The sequence below is a fragment of the Schistocerca cancellata genome, chromosome 1, assembly GCF_023864275.1.
Source record: "Schistocerca cancellata isolate TAMUIC-IGC-003103 chromosome 1, iqSchCanc2.1, whole genome shotgun sequence".
NCBI classification, from domain to species: domain Eukaryota; kingdom Metazoa; phylum Arthropoda; class Insecta; order Orthoptera; family Acrididae; genus Schistocerca; species Schistocerca cancellata.
The window spans coordinates 558,887,584-558,907,288 of NC_064626.1; the positions used below are offsets into that span (position 1 = coordinate 558,887,584).

The 19,705-nt window shown below is 43.6% G+C and overlaps 1 protein-coding gene across 1 annotated transcript in view; it reads left to right on the plus strand.

Moving 5' to 3' along the window:
* Positions 1-19,705, plus strand: part of LOC126180896 (organic cation transporter protein-like) — a 432,242-nt gene that overhangs the window by 20,840 nt on the left and 391,697 nt on the right. The window lies entirely within an intron of this gene.

The window sequence follows — 19,705 nt, forward strand, 5'->3', positions numbered from 1 at the left end:
GTTGAAAGATGAAGTCGGCGCTGTCGGTCTCCAGTTGTGCCATGAGCCAATTTTCCGCGGGCTACGCGTGAAACTTGCCCGCACGCGTTCAACCGTTTCTTCGCTCACTGCAGGCCGACCCGTTGATTTCCCCTTACAGAGGCATCCAGAAGCTTTAAACTGCGCATACCATCGCCGAATGGAGTTAGTAGTTGGTGGATCTTTGTTGAACTTCGTCCTGAAGTGTCGTTGCACTGTTATGACTGACTGATGTGAGTGCATTTCAAGCACGACATACGTTTTCTCGGCTCCTGTCGCCATTTTGTCTCACTGCGCTCTCGAGCGCTCTGACGACAGAAACCTGAAGTGCGGCTTCAGCCGAACAAAACTTTATGAGTTTTTCTACGTATCTGTAGTGTGTCGTGACCATATGTCAATGAATAGAGCTACAGTGAATTTATGAAATCGCTTCAATCATTTGTAATAGCCCTGTACATATATATGAACCAGGCATATATACTTCCAAGTGTCAATAAATGATCTTGATGAAACTTGGCCTGGTATGTAGAGATGGAAAATTAGTAAAATATGTATTTTTTTGTTTGTGCCCGATTTCACGTTCAAGGTAAAAGACACCCCGAAAGCCGTGCGGGATTACCCGAGCGGTCTTACGCGCTGCAGTCATGGATTGTTCGGCTGGTCCCGGCGGAAGTTCGAGTCCTCCCTCGGGCATGGGTGTGTGTGTTCGTCCTTAGCATAATTTAGGTTAAGTAGTGTGTAAGCTTAGGGAGTGATGACCGTAGCAGTTAAGTCCCATAAGATTTCACACACGTGTGTGAACACCCCGAAAGGTAATACAGCATTTTAGATTTAGATGGGTATCTTCAAAACGATGGTTTATGAAAATGTTTTTCATATAAAATTTGATACGTAATTAATGTTCTAGAGAACTGTATAATTGAATTTTGTAATAATTTGAAATTCTGCAAAATACCCCACCACCGTTAATTCATTTTGAAAAATGGAAAAAAATTGTTATAGCATAAATTAAAGACTCTTTCAAAATTTTTGCGTAATAAAGCTGGTTTCTGAAATATCATTTTTGGAAAATAAGCTGTTCACGGTGTACAGTCTGAGTATTTTCAACATACCTTATTCAAATATCTAAAAGGCCGGCCGTGGTGGCCAAGCGGTTAAAGGCGCTACAGTCTGGAACCGCGCGGCCGCTACGGTCGCAGGTTCGAATCCTGCCTCGGGCATGGGTGTGTGTGATGTCCTTAGGTTAGTTAGGTTTAAGTAGTTCTAAGTTCTAGGGGACTGATGACCTTAGAAGTTAAGTCCCATAGTGCTCAGAGCCATTTGAACCAAATATCTAAACATTCATTTATCATTCTATTTACTTTATTTTTACTTACGTTTGTTCTATGTTTTAAATTGTTATTTTACGTTTTACATTCATTTTTTATTTTTAGTTTACTATTTCACATGAGTTTATTTTGTTAACTGAAAAAATAAGAAACTCATTATGATAGAAAATAATTAAAATAACGATAATCTGTAAGGAAATGCGTAAAACATACCTTTTTTATACAATGGACATAAAATGAATTAAATTTCTTCATATAATACACACTATGGAAAAGCCTAAATAAAACAGAAATTCACCACGGAAGAGATGATCCTCTAAATATCCTGATTTGTATCAGGCGTATTGCATTACATTGGTAAGCCTTGGTGAAGAGAAATGATTATGTAGACGAATTGGTACAAATACAGAATACTATTTTGTTTTTCCTTCATAAATTTCTCAATTTTTAAAATTAAGCAATCAAAACATCTGTAGCACATGTTTTAGGATGTATTTTAATACTATCTGTATTTTCGAATGCATACTACGTTAGGAACATTTCTGAATTAGACTTAACACAATGTTTGACTTTTTTAGCAACAGGAGAAATTGCAGCAATAGTACTAGTATCAGGATTAGCAAAATGATTTCACCTATTTAATATCAACCTATTTATCACTGGATTTAGAATCCATCAGATTATGGGGTACAGATATAGAATAGTCCATTCGTTTCACGTTTGTTAAAGTTAAAAAAATTGAAAATCTAATAATTCATTGTCAAGGAAAACACTATAAAACATAACACAATTGAAAAGCACACGAAATGTATCATTTCCAGTTATTAAATTTCTTACTCTAAGTAATTTCACTTGCATAGATCACATACACATCGTCCTTTATCATAACCTGCACATTCAGCGTGCGCCCAGATTTCACACTTTAGACACACTACCTATTACCGAGCGAGGTGGCGCAGTGGTTAGACACTGGACTCGCATTCGGGAGGACGACGGTTCAATCCCGCGTCCGGCCATCCTGATTTAGGTTTTCCGTGATTTCCCTAAATCGCTCCAGGCAAATGCCGGGATGGTTCCTTTCAAAGGGCACGGCCGACTTCCTTCCCCGTCCTTCCCTAATCCGATGAGACCGATGACCTCGCTGTCTGGTCTCCTTCCCCAAAACCAACCAACCAACACTACCTATTCTTCCCCTGTCTCGTCCTAAGAAAATTAAACTGAGCAAAAGAAACAACTGGCATCTTCGTTAGTGGGTACACTGTTGTCCAGAACGCTACTGAGAGTGGATGAATCACCTCTCACACTAAAGACAGCAACCTCAGAATCAAATTCTTGGTTACTAGGCTGTGCTGACCTCTGCTTCTTTGTCTTCGGTTTATTTGTTGCTGTCGCCAGTGTTTCAAGAGATCTCTTATATGAACCTGTGACATGCTCCAGTAGGCTGCCTCCCTCAGTTAGACGTTATTCTTGTCCAACACTGTCCTGTGTTTTTTCTGCTGTGACAGGAATTATGTCCACCCTAGTATTTCGTACTGTCGTAGCAGCTCATTTGTAGTTATCGTGTGTGGCTGCTGAGACAAATATGTGTCTTCACAATCGGGAACTGATCGAGGAAGACTGTACATGGGAATGAAAGTTAGATTTCAGTTTGCTTAATACTATGACGATGTTATATACCTGGATTTAAACAGAGATTCAAATGGAAAAGGCATTGATGTCACACTGAAACACTGAACTGTAAGAATTGTCGCGTAATTACATAACTAAAATTAGGTCACTCTTGATTTTCCAATGTGTGTCTAAGATGAATGCTATTTTGTTTCGTAAAAAATAACACATTAACTTGATCTGAAAAGTCCCGCTCTTCTGACAAGAAAATTCTTAATTAACTCACAAATGTCCAGTACTTAATTATCTGACAGTCGAGTCATGCATTGCTTTCAAAGTCAGTTTCGTCAATTTATTGCTTTTCACGTAAAAATAAATATAAAACTCATGAAAGTTCATTGTCTTCCGACCTACAACTTATTATCACTTTAATACATATCCTTAGAGTTTTCTATTACTCCGTGTGATACTGTCAAAGAATTTGTCTGTAGTATTTGTCTGGATCTTTGGTTAGCAACCGAGTAAACAGATTCAATAGTTAATTTCCCAATTTTTTGCAAAAAAAGTAGAAAAAAGTTATTAGGACGCGTGTGTTAAATAAATAAAGCAGGACCAAAACTCTGCGTAATCAGAACAAGTAATGATACAATAAACATTGACAGTGGTCCATCCGGGGAGGGGGGAGGCCTTTCCCCGACGTGAAGTAACACAAACGAGAATCAACAGCGGGCGTAAGCTGTCCTCAACATGGGTATGAATATCGAGCAAACGACGAGCACTGCATCAAAACGCACAGTGGAGATGAAGGAAGAATTAAGAGAGAAAAGACGAGCAGTCAGCATTCAATAACGCTAGCAACACATAACATATGATGTAACGAATTCGACAACGCTCGACACAGGTATGTCTGACACTTTTAATTTAAATGAAGGATCAAGTCTCCTTCCCCCGCAGGGGAGTTTGAGGACGACACAGGCTGGTAATTTATTTCACAAATAACTTACGCAAGAAAAGAGTAATATAACAAGTACAAATTCTTCTCAATCAAATCTACAGCTAATATATGATCAAAAAAAAGACAACAGATGTCATAGTGATGCAGTAGGTCAGTTGTATATATTCGTTGAGAGACTTAATGGTAATAGGTAAATACCACTCCATGGCCTTCTAGAAGATACTATTTATCTCAATTTCTGAGTACAAGTAGAAAATAAAAAACTCAAGGTTGTGGGGAAAAACAGAATTCGTATTGTTTTATGGTTCAAAATGGTTCAAATGGCTCTGAGCACTATGGGACTTAACATCTGTGGTCATCAGTCCCCTAGAACGTAGAACTACTTAAACCTAACTACCCTAAGGACATCACAAACATCCATGCCCGAGGCAGGATTCGAACCTGCGACCGTAGCGGTCACGAGGATCCAAACTGAAGCGCCTAGAACCGCACGGCCACACCGGCCGGCAAATTGTTTTTGAACAAGGGAGGCTGCAAACAAGTTTGTGAAGGACGTCCCACTATATCAATAAGCAGATGGTAGCACACATGTCAAATCACAGAACATAGCGCCAGGGAGTTAATAGAAATGTAGATCCCGGATTAACAGAGTTCGAGCGAAAGTCTCTATTCAATCTACAATTACAGTCACCCATAAAAGCAGAACGATCCAGAGAATAAGTAATTTAAAAACAACGAATGACCGCACACCCCGGCAAACGTGTGTTTTCACATTCACATCGCTGTTCCTACCAGAATATGTGACAATATATGGTGAGAAGTGTAATGTTAGACTGTACATACCCCTAGTGAGGCACAGATTCACGACAACTTTTCAACACAGTAGGGCAAAGCAAATAGAGACAACGCTAACTCAAAGTCCTCGCTTCGCAAATATTTCCTATTAAAGACAATTCGTACGCATCACTACCACATACTCCTGAACCACAACAGGCAGTTACATCGAGAGGGGAGGAAAAGAGTACGTCGATAATCGAAGAGCTGGTGGCTGGAATAACAAATCTAATAATACAGCTTACCTCATTAAAAAAGATAGTTTGGGTCAAGCTAATATATACCAAATGGTTTCTCTATTCATATGAACAGAATAACGGATATTCAAGTTCTCCAATGGAATGCCAGATCCTTATATGCTAACATAATGTCGTTCTTGCACTAACTTTGTAGTAATGACTATTCTATCGATGTTATAAGTGAAGCCTGGATTAAACCAAACCTGTGTTACATGTCGAGACTATCAAGTAATAAGATGGGATCGAGAGGATGGGATAGGTGGAGTCTCGGTATTGATTAGTACAAAACTCGACTATAAACCAATTACCATGCCACTGTCTAACCTTCACTTTCAAGCAATAGCAGTAGAACTAAATACTATAATGCCGATTCTCCCTTACATCTGTACATCGTCTCCGATCCTGTAGGAATTTCAAACAACTTATGCACACAATGTTGCAACACATACCGAAACCCCTCCTAATCTGTGGAGACTTCAGTACCCACCACATACCATGGGTGTGTCATTCGAATGATAAGGCGGGGGAGTACATAATGTCTTACATTGACGATTATAACATGATCGTATAAAATGATGTATCTGTAACATTAAACCAAGGACCATGGATGAGACCATCTGCAGTGGATATAACATTAGCTTCTCCCTGTTTGAACCAAATCACAAAGTGGTCGGTTCTTCAGGGTACCATGGTGTCATACCATTTCCCTATAACCATGAATATACAGTGCGAGAAAAATATCCGAGCACATATTGTCAACAAATTGACTTGGAACATGAACAAAGTGAATTGGTATAAATATCGCGAAATTCTGAATTAGAGACAAAATCAGTAGAAGAAAAATCAACCCCCACACAGGGCTTACAAGCAACTACAGAGCATCATACATCACGCAGCAAATGATTACATCTCAAAACGACCTTTATCAACAAAAGCAAGACGTTTGGGTAATCCATGGTGGAATGAAGACTGCACTAAAGCAATACAAGACAAAAGGGCAGCGTTTTGTGAATATGTTAAATTACCTAAAGTGAACAACTTCTTGCTATACAAACAAACCGCAGCTAGAGCCGAGATATTACTGAAATCCATAAAGAAAAGTACTTGGATAAAATAGTTTGATGAAGAATACTAAATCATCAGAAATATGGCAGAAGGTCAACAGATTCAGGAATATCGCCCCTGCATACAATGATATGAGTGGATAGAAGAATTCTTTGATCTTATTGCTCCACAAGCATTCACAGTAAGTTTTTCGGGAGAAAAATGGTCAAATGGCTCTAAGCACTATGGGACTTAACATCTAAGGTCATCAGTCCCCTAGAACTTAGAACTACTTAAACCTAACTAACCTAAGGACATCACACACATCCATGCCCGAGGCAGGATTCGAACCTGCGACCGTAGCGGTCGCACGGTTCCAGACTGAAGCACCTAGAACCGCTCAGCCACACCGGCCGGCTTTTTGGGAGACAAAAGGAAACTCCTGCAACTCAACATGTGGTAACTACACAGTCCAGTATTGACGGGTTGACATTATTCATCAAAGAGAGCCCTAACACTGCCGGAATAGGTCAGATCATATATTCCATAATAATTACAAAACATGGCTGATAATGCTGTAGAATTACTTCTTCAAATTTATAATGATACTTTGATTCATCAAGAATTGGTCCCAGAATGGAAGACACAGATCATCGTCCCCATATCTAAAAAAGGGACATGCATTATTAGCCACTTCTTGCAGACCGTTTGCACTGTCGTCATGTATTGCTAGAACACTGGAAAAACTAATAAAAAGGCGACTGGAATGGTGAATAGAATCTTCATCCTTACTAGTTGGATCGCAATTCGGTTTCCGTAGAGGTAGAAGTGGCATGGACAACGTTTCAATATTAGTTGCCTTTGTGTTAGCTGGCTTTGCTGAGAGCAAATATACAGCAGCGCTGTTTTCGGATATTGCAAAACGTATGATAATATTCAGACAACTGTGCTATTAGATAAGTTGCTGCTTTTAGGAGCTCCACCTCAATTTTTAGAAGATATGACGTCATTTGTCAGTGAACAAACTGTATATTTTAGAAAGGATACTTGATTCAAGGTCCATGCATGGTGGATAGTGGCATACCCCAAGGATCAATACCTGGCCCACTATTATATGGGGTATATATCCATTATGTGGAAAGGTCAGTAACTCAACCAGTTAAAATTATACAGTTCACAGATGACATATAAGTGTTTACTTCCCATTATTATTGTAGGAGGCGATGAATAATCTTACATCATCGATAAATAATCTGAATCGATGACTTCGTGGAATGTTCTGATGATGGCACCGGAGTATCATAGTCATACTCACAAGGAATGGTTTTGTACCAACAAATCGTTTAGTTCATTTACACGATAAAATAACATAAGTTAAAACACTTATTCGGTTCTTAGGAATGACAATGAGCAGCAAGCTTCCTTAGATGGTACATACTAATACCTTAATCGAAACAATTGTGCAAATGCTTGACATTATTCGATCACTTACTAAAACATGGTGGGGATCTCACCTTCAGCGCTGCTGATCATACATCGCTCCCTCATTAGATCCAGATAGGGTTATGGATGTATGTACTACAAATACAAGACTTGCAGATTGTTAGAGAAGCTGGATAGACTGCAGTACCGCTGCACGCACACATGCTTAGGACTAATGAAATCCACACCAATAAACGAATACTGGTAGAAGCGCAAGAAATGCCCCTCCATATAAGAAGGTAGATGCTCATGAAACGATATGTAGTGAAGTTCTCAAGCTGACAGCACCCAACTCATCAGATTTGACGACTGTACTGTCCATCTCCAGGAAACTGGAGTAGAAAGCGTTTAGATATCATTTCGGCATACTATGGTGTGGCAAACAAGTGCAAAGGTATTGCGACAAGTATACTGTGGCCTGTTTACCAACGTGACTATTTCATCATCAGGGATCGCATCGCATTCCAGAAGATGGAGATGAGAGTCTGATTTCTTGGAGGCAATTACTGCACTGCAAAAACAAGTGGAGGAAACAAGACAATGGGTAATCCACATACACACACAAGGATCAAAGACAGCAGGAAAGGACAACACAGGACGTTCTATATTTAGTCCACAACTGCAGATATCCTGAGAATATAAATTACCAGCAACTACTTCTACCTACCTGGCCGACACAGTCACAGTATTAAAGGCGATAACAATGGAGTACGAATGAAAAAACACTCATCCTATGCAATATCATGAGACTCGAAAATTGTACGTCAAGCAATATCAAATACACACATCAAAAAAAGTTTTGCATCACCCCAGTTCCCAGAACTCCTGAAGACAGACGTTGACTGTGTATATTGTCTCACAGACACAGTCCCTTCGACTGTTCAGAGATGTCAATGCAAGAGCAGCGCCCATTAGAGGGAGGCGGTCCGACAGCCGCTCGGATCAAGTCATTCCACCAGAGAGGAGGTACACGACTTGTGTTGTCTATAGTTCAACCAAGCCTAGAAGGTCAATACCGCGGCACGATCGCGTCCACATTGTTTACTTCGTGCCAGGAAGAGCTCTCAACAAGGGAAGTGTCCAGGCGTCTCGGAGTGAACCAAAGCGATGTTTTTCGGACATGGAGATACAGAGAGACAGAAACTGTCAATTGCAAGAGTCTCTCAGGGCGCCCAAGGGCTACTACTGCAGTGGATGACCGCTACCTACGGATTATGGCTCGGAGGAACCCTGACAACAACGCCACCATGTTGAATAATGCTTTTCCTGCAGCCACAGGACGTCGTGTTACGACTCAAACTGTGCGCAATAGGCTGCATGATTCGCAGCTTCACTCCCGACGTCCATGGCGAAGTCCATCTTTGCAACCACGATACCATGCAGCGCGGTACAGATGGGCCCAACAACATGCCGAATGGACCACTCAGAATTGGCATCACGGCTTCTTCACCGATGAGTGTCGCATATGCCTTCAACCAGCCAATCGTCGGAGGCGTGTTTGCAGCAACCCGGTCAGGCTGAACGCCTTAGACACACCGTTGAGCGAGTGCAGCATGGAGTATGTTCCCTGCTGTTTTGGGTTGGCAATATGTGGGGCCGACGTACGCCACTGGTGGTCATGGAAGGCGCCGTAACGGCTGTACGATACGTGAATGCCATCCTCCGACCAATAGTGCAACCATATCGGCAGCATATTGGCGAGGCATTCGTCTTCGTGGACGACAATTCGCACCCCCATGAATGACTTCCTTGAGGATAAAAACATCGATCGACTAGAGTGGCCAGCATGTTCTCCAGACATGAACCCTATCGAACATGCCTGGGATAGATTGAAAAGGGCTGTTTATGGACGACGTGACCCACCAGCCACTCTGAGGGATCTCCGCCGAATCGCCGCTGAGGAGTGGGACAATCTGGACCAACAGTGCCTTGATGAACTTGTGGATGGTATGCCACGACGAATACAGGCATGCATCAATGCAAGAGGACGTGCTACTGTGTATTAGAGGTACCGGTGTGTACAGCAACCTGGACCACCATCCCTGAAGGTCTCACTGTATGGTGGTACAACATGTAATGTGTGGTTTTCAAGAGCAATAAAACGGGCGGAAATGACGTTTATGTTGATCTCTATTCCGCTTTTCTGTATAGGTTCCGGAACTCTCAGAACCGAGGTGCTGCAAAACTTTTTTTATGTGTATATAAAGTCTCAAATACCACCAATAAGTACCTGTTCCAAATTCGTTATTGGTATTATGAATTTCTCAGAAGGCAGAAACAATTGGTTTTATGTGGGTGAAAGCGTATTGTGGAATCCCAGGCCATGAAAAAGCAGACCTATTGGCAAAGCAGGCTACCAGCAACGGGACAGCTTATTCGGAAAAGGGCATCCGTATCCTGGCAGGAAAAATGGTCACAGATCTGAAGAGACAAAGGAGACGACTATCCGCAAATAAAAACAGGAATTCCGAAATGAACTTGGTTGGAGTACGTTTGTGCACCTCGACAAGCAACACCCACATTAAGTAGAAAACGGCTCAGTGAAGGAACATTTCCAGAGCATATATATCGATTGCACATAAACCAAACACTAGCCTGTTATTGTGATATTGCTACTCAGGGAGGTACGACACATATATTATTTCAGTGCAGAAAATATAGTAAGAAGAGGAACAAGTTTTTAGCATTTGTTATCAAGAATAAAATATCGCAACCTATGTCAGTCAAGCCCTTCCTCTCTGAACCCAACACTAAAATCTACAAGAAGATAGTTGGATTTATCTGTAATGGACAGATAAAGATATCGAGTTTAATAGTAAACGATACGGAACAAGAAAGGGGAAGCTGACCTAAAGATACGAATACTGAGTCAACAAAGGTACTACTATTACACAGCAAAGACTGAATGGTGTCTAACCGAAGTCAATAAACAAAACAAACAAACAATATTTATGTCCCTGGATCAGGACCTGCAGTGTGTCGGCAAATATTGTAACTCTACCTTGTACTCTATTCCGTCCCAAGTTCACAGAATTCGTTGCGCCTCGCGTTGTCCATATTAGAAAGAAAACAAAAATAGCACTTGGAATTTTATTTTATGTGCTGGTACATATTCGTATCCATTCCCCTTCCTTTACTAACGAGACTATAAAGAGTAAAATGAAAGAAAGAGGATAAATGTAGGTAAACACTAAGCATGGCGGGTCGAAGTATGACTTGACACGACCTATTACTAAGTGTGCATCAGTGTCATGTAAATGACTGTGATGGGTGCTTCCACAGTGCAATGCTGTTACTGGTGAACGGTAGCGTTGCTGGGACATAATCTACTTGCTTCGAGCAGCGCCTAGAGGATCGCCGAGCTTAATGCCCCCATCCGACGGACGGATCACCACCACGACTGTCAAGTGCCCCCACTCCGTGGATACTGCGCATTGGTTTGAAATTTAACACGGGACATCGGCAGAACGTCTGGTGATCAGGAAGTGTACGCTACCATCTCTCCTCACCCTGCGGCAGTTACTGGCGGTGAAACTTCCTTCCACCGCCAGGAGTAGAACTGGTGACCTCGAACTCGAACGCCACTGCACAGGCGTGCGTTAGCAATTTCAGCTGGGAAATCGTGTGCTTCACTGACACACAACATAATATTCCGTCAGCCTGTTAGTATGCCGAGACAGTACTAGTTATTTTGTCTAAGATTTCTTGCACTGGTCCAGCTTCAGGCGCGTGTGACTGTGCCGCTGGTAAACAACAGGCGACCAGACCATCAAGGCCAATGAAGAAGGTACGCCGAGCAGCTCGCGCCAGAACTGCCGCTATCAGCAAGACTGTAAACAAGTTACGGCCTGACAGTAGGGCACTGCTAATCTGACGAAGCTATAATTGTCGCCATTTATAACTTCCCCCAGCCGGGATAAACTTTTTGACAGAAAGATAATTAGCAACCAATGGCATACTTCCTCTTCATATTTTTGTTTATGTGGCAGAAGGTTTCTGGATGTCAGAGCTGAATTAGGGAATATGGTGTTCAAATTCCCATGTGGGCAAATCTAGTTAAGCGATCTTTGCTTTCCCTAAAACACTTGGTGTGAATTAAGTAAATGGGCAATTCCTTCCTTGACCTCATTCAACCAAATTAATGCTCCCTTCTGGTATCATGACGACAAAGGACTTTGAACTCCAACCGTTTTTCCTTCTTGGAGACTATTTGAACGCTTTGCAGTTTAGCGATAGTCCCAGTAAGGGAATGAAAAAAATCATTTTCTACTTGGGGAAAATGCACTAACCACGCAACGAAAAAAGAAAAATTTATAAATTGAATTTCCCTGGGTGATGTACGGGGAATGGAATCCGGGACCTTTGCCTTTCAACGGAAAGTTTTTAGTCCGTTTAATTTCATGACATAGATTTTACAACCTGATGATGGAGCATTGTCTCTTGAAACGCGTTGTTAAAATATATGTTTAAGAATCGCGGTTGAATGCTAACAGTGATAACCAAGTAGTCTACCGTTTCAGATCACCGCAAATTCCTCTGCAGAATGAAAACTCATTCTGGGAAAAAAGCTGTGGCTAAAACATTTCTCTGCCATATCTTTTCTTCCAGAACTGCTAGATATGCATAAGAATTTCTATGAAATTTGGAAGGTAGAAGATTTACTGTCAGAAGTAAAGCTGTGAGGGTGGCTTGTGAATTGCGCTTGAATAGTGCACTAGGTGGAGCACTTGACTGCGAAAGGCGAAGGTTCTAGATATGGCACGCACTTTTTTTTTATTCTGCTGGGGAGTTTCAAATCAGCGCACACTTCGCTGGAGACTATTAACTCATTCTGAATTCATTCATTGGCTGCCTTGGCTGCTGAATCACAACTTAAATGCTGTGCTCACTTACTGGGACGAAGTTATTTACCAGTTGTGCGTGTAACGAGCACTGTATTCCACTTGCTACAAAACTCTTTCGCAGTTGGTCTAAACAGAACTGGAGGAGTCTGAAAGAGCTTTACGCAGCATAGAGATGATGCTGAGTTCCAGTGTTTCTTAGAACGATTCTGAAAGGACACCTGTATCAGGTGGAATGCAGTAGTCGATATATCCACAGTTTCTAAACAACACCGTTCAGTACGTGAGCACAGTATTTCAATTTGCCGTTTGGCAGCCACAGCAGTTAAAATTTACACTTGCATTCCTTAAAGCACCTTCAAACGATCGAATTTATTCTTCACATTCGCTGTTCGCTTTACGAGTATTTTTTATTTTTTAAATATTTATTCAATCTTTATTACTATTATACAAAATAAACCACTACCTTACGTAATTACTGGTTCTTATACTGGAACACGTGAGGCAATACTGACCTTACGACTTATCTTAGAAGGAAGATTAAGGAAAGGCAAACCAACGTTTCTAGCATTTGTAGACTTAGAGAAAGCTTTTGACAATGTTGACTGGAATACTCTCTTTCAAATTCTAAAGGTGGCAGGGGTAAAATACAGGGAGCGAAAGGCTATTTACAATTTGTACAGAAACCAGATGGCAGTTATAAGGGTCGAGGGACATGAAAGGGAAGCAGTGGTTGGGAAGGGAGTGAGACAGGGTTGTAGACTCCCCCCGATGTTATTCAATCTGTATATTGAGCAAGCAGTAAAGGAAACAAAAGAAAAATTCGGAGTAGGTATTAAAATCCATGGAGAAGAAATAAAAACCTTGAGGTTTGCCGATGACATTGTAATTCTGTCAGAGACAGCAAAGGACCTGGAGGAGCAGTTGAACGGAATGGACAGTGTCTTGAAAGGAGGATATAAGATGAACATCAACAAAAGCAAAACGAGGATAATGGAATGTAGTCGAATTAAGTCGGGTGATGCTGAGGGAATTAGATTAGGAAATGAGACACTTAAAGTAGTAAAGGAGTTTTGCTATTTGGGGAGCAAAATAACTGATGATGGTCGAAGTAGAGAGGATATAAAATGTAGACTGGCAATGGCAAGGAAAGCGTTTCTGAAGAAGAGAAATTTGTTAACATCGAGTATAGATTTAAGTGTCAGGAAGTCATTTCTGAAAGTATTTGTATGGAGTGTAGCCATGTATGGAAGTGAAACATGGACGGTAAATAGTTTGGACAAGAAGAGAATAAAAGCTTTCGAAATGTGGTGCTACAGAAGAATGCTGAAGATTAGATGAGTAGATCACGTAACTAATGAGGAAGTATTGAATAGGATTGGGGAGAAGAGAAGTTTGTGGCACAACTTGACCAGAAGAAGGGATCGGTTGGTAGGACATGTTCTGAGGCATCAAGGGATCACCAATTTAATATTGGAGGGCAGCGTGGAGGGTAAAAATCGTAGGGGGAGACCAAGAGATGAATACACTAAGCAGATTCAGAAGGATGTAGGTTGCAGTAGGTACTGGGAGATGAAGAAGCTTGCACAGGATAGAGTAGCATGGAGAGCTGCATCAAACCAGTCTCAGGACTGAAGACCACAACAACAACATTGATGTTACAATGATTGATTAATTACTGAAGCTATTCTATGATCTACAAGTAATGCTTAAGTGATTATTTGTTATGGGCAATCTGCATTGTTAATTTGGTTACTAACTATGCGTTAAATTTTTTACAGTAATCAGATACTACACTACCTGCAGTGGTATAGTTTGTGCCAGTCGATTCGAACCTACTATGAAATGGCCATGCCCACCACGCTAATCCCAGTGGGCGTGTCCCTGGCACTGGGCTGGCCCAGAAGTGTTCAATTTTCGCTGCAGTTTCAATAATTATCTAGTACTATCCTACCGCTAAGTTCTACTGTACTAACCTATCCTATGTCAAACTCAGTGCGTTAGTCAAATACGGTGTTCGGCACACCCCTCCTCCTAATCCTGAGCGTAGCGGATGCCGACTATAACGGCTGCCCGCCAGTCCACGTCCTGGCGATATGGGATTGGTGTGACCGGGTGTATATCTCACGGTTTTCTGTATTTCGCGATTCTCCCTTAAATCTCCCTGAAGAACCTTGCGCGATACCTCGTTGGCCAGTTTATTTAAGACTTGAAATGTACCCTCTTGTCGCAACAGGTTAAATGTGTCATAATTTGGTAGTTGCTGACTTAACGCAGCTGCCACATCGTCGTACAGGTGGCACTCGAAGTCGCATGCTTGGGCATTCCCTCCTGTGCTCCACAGTCACACGTAGGTGTTGCCCTTATCCAAAACCGGTATAAAATGCCGCATATGTTCTACGGCCAATGAGAAAGTGGAATAATCCCCTAGTTGGTTGAAAATACGCTATAGTTATCCATTCCCTAACATCAGGCATGAGTTGGAACGTTCTTCACCCAGTATTTTCTGCCACCAATGATTCCTGCCATAATTCTATCCCCCTTCTTTTGACTGATTTCCTATCCCCAACTTCAACACTCATAATTTCCCTTGTTCTTCCATTCTCTCCTTTGTGACCCAGAGCCATGCAGCTTGCTCCAAGATTCTGATGTCTAGGGGACAAAGCCCCATTATCATCACCAAAGCTCCTCCTGGTGATGTCTTATATGCCCCTACCCAACGTAGCAACACGATCCTTTGCACCCTACACAAAACCTTAGCGGGCACGACCCTCTCGAGCCTGTGCGCCCAGACTCCCGAACCGTAACCCACAACGGATGTTAGTATACTATTATGGTACGATTTTATTAACTCCACAGGTAAATGGAATCTTTTGTGCCCAATACCTATTACCTTATTGAGCACCTCTAAGGCTTTCTGGGTTACAGTCTCAATGTCCCTTCCAAAGTTGCACCTCTCATCGAGGACGACTTCCAGTTATCATGCCTCTCTGCGCTGACGAAATGGCAAGAACTCGATTCTTACTGTCGGATTCCTTACCAGTTGCCATTTCAGGGCATGATATGTGGATTTCGCGGGAGTAACCTTCATCTTTGTCTTAAGGCACCATTCCTGCAACAACTGCAAGGCTCTTTCGATCTTAGGCTCTAATTCCTCCCAGCCTCGGCCGCCAACCAGCAGGAGGAGGTCATCTGCATAGGCTATCACCTCTAGCACATCCTCACTATGTTCCATGCTATTTAGCAATGGCTCCATATGGATGTCCCAGAAAAGTGGCCCCAATACAGAACCCTGAGGACACCTCTTCATTATTATTTTCCTGGCTTTGCCAGTAAGAGATGATAGCCAAACTTCCAATCCCTACAATAGCTCCGCAGGCAACCATATAGCAACCCTGGTCGCTCTTTCTCCCACAGGCAGGAGAAGAGCGAAGGCCACCACAGGTAGTCGAAAAAATGGTTCAAATGGCTCTGAGCACAATGGGACTTAACATCTATGGCCATCAGTCCCCTAGAACTTAGAACTACTTAAACCTAACTAACCTAAGGACAGCACACAACACCCAGCCATCACGAGGCAGAGAAAATCCCTGACCCCGCCGGGAATCGAACCCGGGAACCCGGGCGTGGGAAGCGAGAACGCTACCACACGACCACGAGATGCGGGCACAAGTAGTCGAAGGCGCTACTGATATCCATCGTGATGCCAAATATGTACTCATACGGGGCTGGCCCACAAACCTCAGCCACCAAGGCGATTGCGTCAGACGCTGACTGCTCGGGCCTAAGGTCAAACTGCTTGTCACTCATCCTGCACAGCACCCTGGGTACTGCCAGTCTATAAGCCTGTAATTTCTCAAAGAGTTTCCCCAGAAGATCCAGTCAGCAAATAGGTCAATACGATTTTGTCTTTGTCTGGTCCCTTCTTAATAATGACCACGCTCGCCTTTCTCCATATCTTTGGAAATCTATGCAATCTGAGGCACTCATTGTATGCCTTTGTTAAAGGTGTCACTAACTGGGGCACAAGGACCGTGACAAAACCGCCTGGCCCCCACAGCTTTCCCCTTCTTTAGTGCTTTGATCTCAGCAGCTACCTCTTCCTCTGAGAAAGCATATAATACCCTTTCATTCATGTCAACTGCTCTATTCTCTTCTCTTACTTGTCGCTGACCCTCTTTTTTGCCGTTTTCGTTATCATCAGGTAGCAGGGACCGGAGGAGAACCTCAGTTGCCACACCCACTATGAGGACATTGTTAGTTGGTTTAACCTTATTTATTTTGATCTTACCTTTTATTAGGTTCACTGTAATTGTGAATATTTCTTGGACTTTCTTGATATTTTGGCCAGGTAGGGGTCTGAAAAAGACAGCCATACCTGGCCGCTTGGTGACCCTTGCAATTATGTCTTTCGTATTTTGTACTTTAGGTGCAACTCGTGCGGCCACTCCCGCCCAGGTCTTCACTGGCTGCCTACGCAGCCTCTCGTTTTCTTTCTCCAGCTCTTCCAGGTGGCCTTTGAGCCTCGCATTCGCTACTGCCTAAGCCACCAACTCATGTTTAGTGGCCTGTACCGCGGCTTGGCTGATTTTTGCCGTTTTTAACGTTTTGGTCTAGCAGTTGTGCTATTCTGGCATGTCTATCTAGAACATTTTCATTCGCTGCCTACCCAACGTCCTCATGCAACGAGGGCTCAGACATCATAGATGCCCTTTATGGGGGCACATATAGATCGCTTGTCCCTTCAGTTGTAGCCATAATTCCAGTAGACAAGCAAAAAGCTTGGGAGCCCATGTCCTGTCCTGGACCGGGTCCTCTGGCATCGGGAGGGGGGGGGGGCGGGGGGACTAACTGCAGCTCGCCCACCGGTCTTGCGCTAGACCAACGGCTCCTCTGAGCTGCCGGGTTCAATACACTGTCTCTCGCACACTGGCTACTTCGATACCCGGTTACTGTCGATTTCACTCGGACATTGACAAGTGCGTCCCACTCTCCAGAGAAGCAGATGCACCACTCGCCTTTTACCCCCTACTATCCTGAGCCTCCACCTTGCGACCAGGCGACCAGGGACCCACTCCTACTCATGCGGTGGGTCTGTTGCCCAGTCATTCGGGGATCTGGACCGATGTGGCCTACCTCGGCCGTGTCACCACCTCCCGGGCTCGGTGGAAAGTGCTTCCGTAAACCAGAGGCGCAACTAGGCACATTTGCCGACTTGGGCCAAGATCCCACTCCGGCAAACCAGGTCACCAGTGGCAGAGACTCAGATGGTGGTGTGTCTCTGCATTCTGGGGATCAGTGCCACCTGGCAGGCGCAGCGTATCGCAGGCGTAGCCATTAACGCGCCGCACCCGCCCCACACCTGCTGGTCAACCCAGGAGGGACAGATGTTGCCATTTTGGCGCAGCTCCCCCTGCACCACTCACCCTCTGTTGTCGCTTTGGGTTGGGGGACTTTTTACGCCGTCCAGAACGTGAGGAGCGGCTGCAGCCAGGCCGCAGGAGCCCGGGCTCGTCGTTAGACTTGCCCTCACGTCCCTACCTGACCGCCGCCGCTCATCTCAAGAGACAGATGGTATGCCTCTCGTAACGCAGCTCATCCTGCGTCATGCACCCTTTGCTTACACCTCCGGTTGGGAGCGTTTAACGTCCTACCGTGACGGGAGTTTAACGTCCTCCCTTGACACACGACAACCCCCACTCTTCAACGCAGCCCGGAAGTGTAAAAGGGTGTTACCCGGGTCTTACGTTGTTGAGTTTGACATCAGCGGAGTGGTGCAGTACTCATAGTCGAGTTACGTCTCACTCAACTTGTCATCAGATCGCTGTAGCTCTCAGTGCCAGAGGCTCTCCAAACATACTGCAGAATCATGCCTACTCCAGCTCCACCCACCGCTTTTGCTTTTCACGGCGGGACCAGTGACAGCTGCACCAGTTAAGGGCTAGCCTTTTTGTGTCATGTATGGACGGCCCTTCGTGTGTTAGCTTCACCCCATCCAAGGAGGGTACAGAGTGCCAGGGCCACAACAAGGCGACGGGATAGGACATTACAAGCCCCACCCCAGTCAGATTCCTCTGAGCCACAAGAGCACTTTGGAATAAAACCGAAGACGACCGATATTCAGAGGGTCTGCTGGCGGCTTTAGCTGAGTTACGGAGAGGCACAGACCTCTCCCGTGGTTGTGTCACACAGACCGCTTTCCCAGCAAGTGTTTGTCAAACAAGGTGCAAACGTACAAAACAAGTTTTCGAGCTTAACCTCACTTTCGAAGCAGCTCTCACGCTGTGTATATCACGCCGTGGAGCATTTTGACACTGGTGGGAATCGTTACCAATGTAGACAAATAACTTATTCCCTATACCGTAGCTCTGTGCATAAAGAAGATAATGAGAACAAGGCGCTGGTCCAGAGAATGGTTGAAACAGAGATAAACATACCCACAGTACCTACTAAGGAAAATGTTACACTCAGAATCTGGTTATTACGTCAACTTACTGCGAATGAGCAAACTTCAATGACTCCTTATGATTACCCCGTATTGAGAGAGAATTCACAGTTATGTGAAAAGCTACCGCAGTAGGTACAACACAGACTTTCTTCTTTATTTTCTGTACAATATTTGGATAGGATTGACCCAACACTTCTACCTTTTTTTAATGGGTTTTCATCTTACGTTTTTGTCCATGCATCCCTTTGATATTAGTTTCCACAATCGTAAAAGTCACGGTACAAACTGACAAACTATAATAAATGCGCGGAGAAACATCAATATTCGTGCTATCATCTTCAATTTCTGGCAAGCAACTGCCTTCTATTTAACAAATGCAAGCTTAAACAGTCAAATCTGTTCTGTCGAGCCAGTCGTCAATCAAATTTTCTCTCAACTCTGCCACTCAGTCTTTGTTTGAGAAACACATCGACAAAGTAGCACGCTGAAATTTCCTGGCAGATTAAAACTGTGTGCCGGGCCGAGACTCGAACTCGGGACCTTTGCCGTTCGCGGGCAAGTGCTCTACCAGCTGCGCTACCCAAGTACGACTCACGCCCCGTCCTCACAGCTTTACTTCTGCCAGTACCTCGTCTCCTACCTTCCAAACTTTTCTGAAGCTCTCCTGCGAACCTTGCAGAACTAGCAGTCCTCAAAGAAAGGATATTGCGGAGACATGGCTTAGCCAAAGCCTGGGGGATGTTTCCAGAATGAAATTTTCACTCTGCAGCGGAGTGTGCGCTGATATAAAACTTCCTGGCAGATTAAAACTTTGAAGAGTTTGGAAGGTAGGAGACGAGGTACTGGTGGAATTAAAGCTGTGAGGAGGGGGCGTGAGGCGTGCTTGGGTAGCTCAGTTGGTAGAGCAC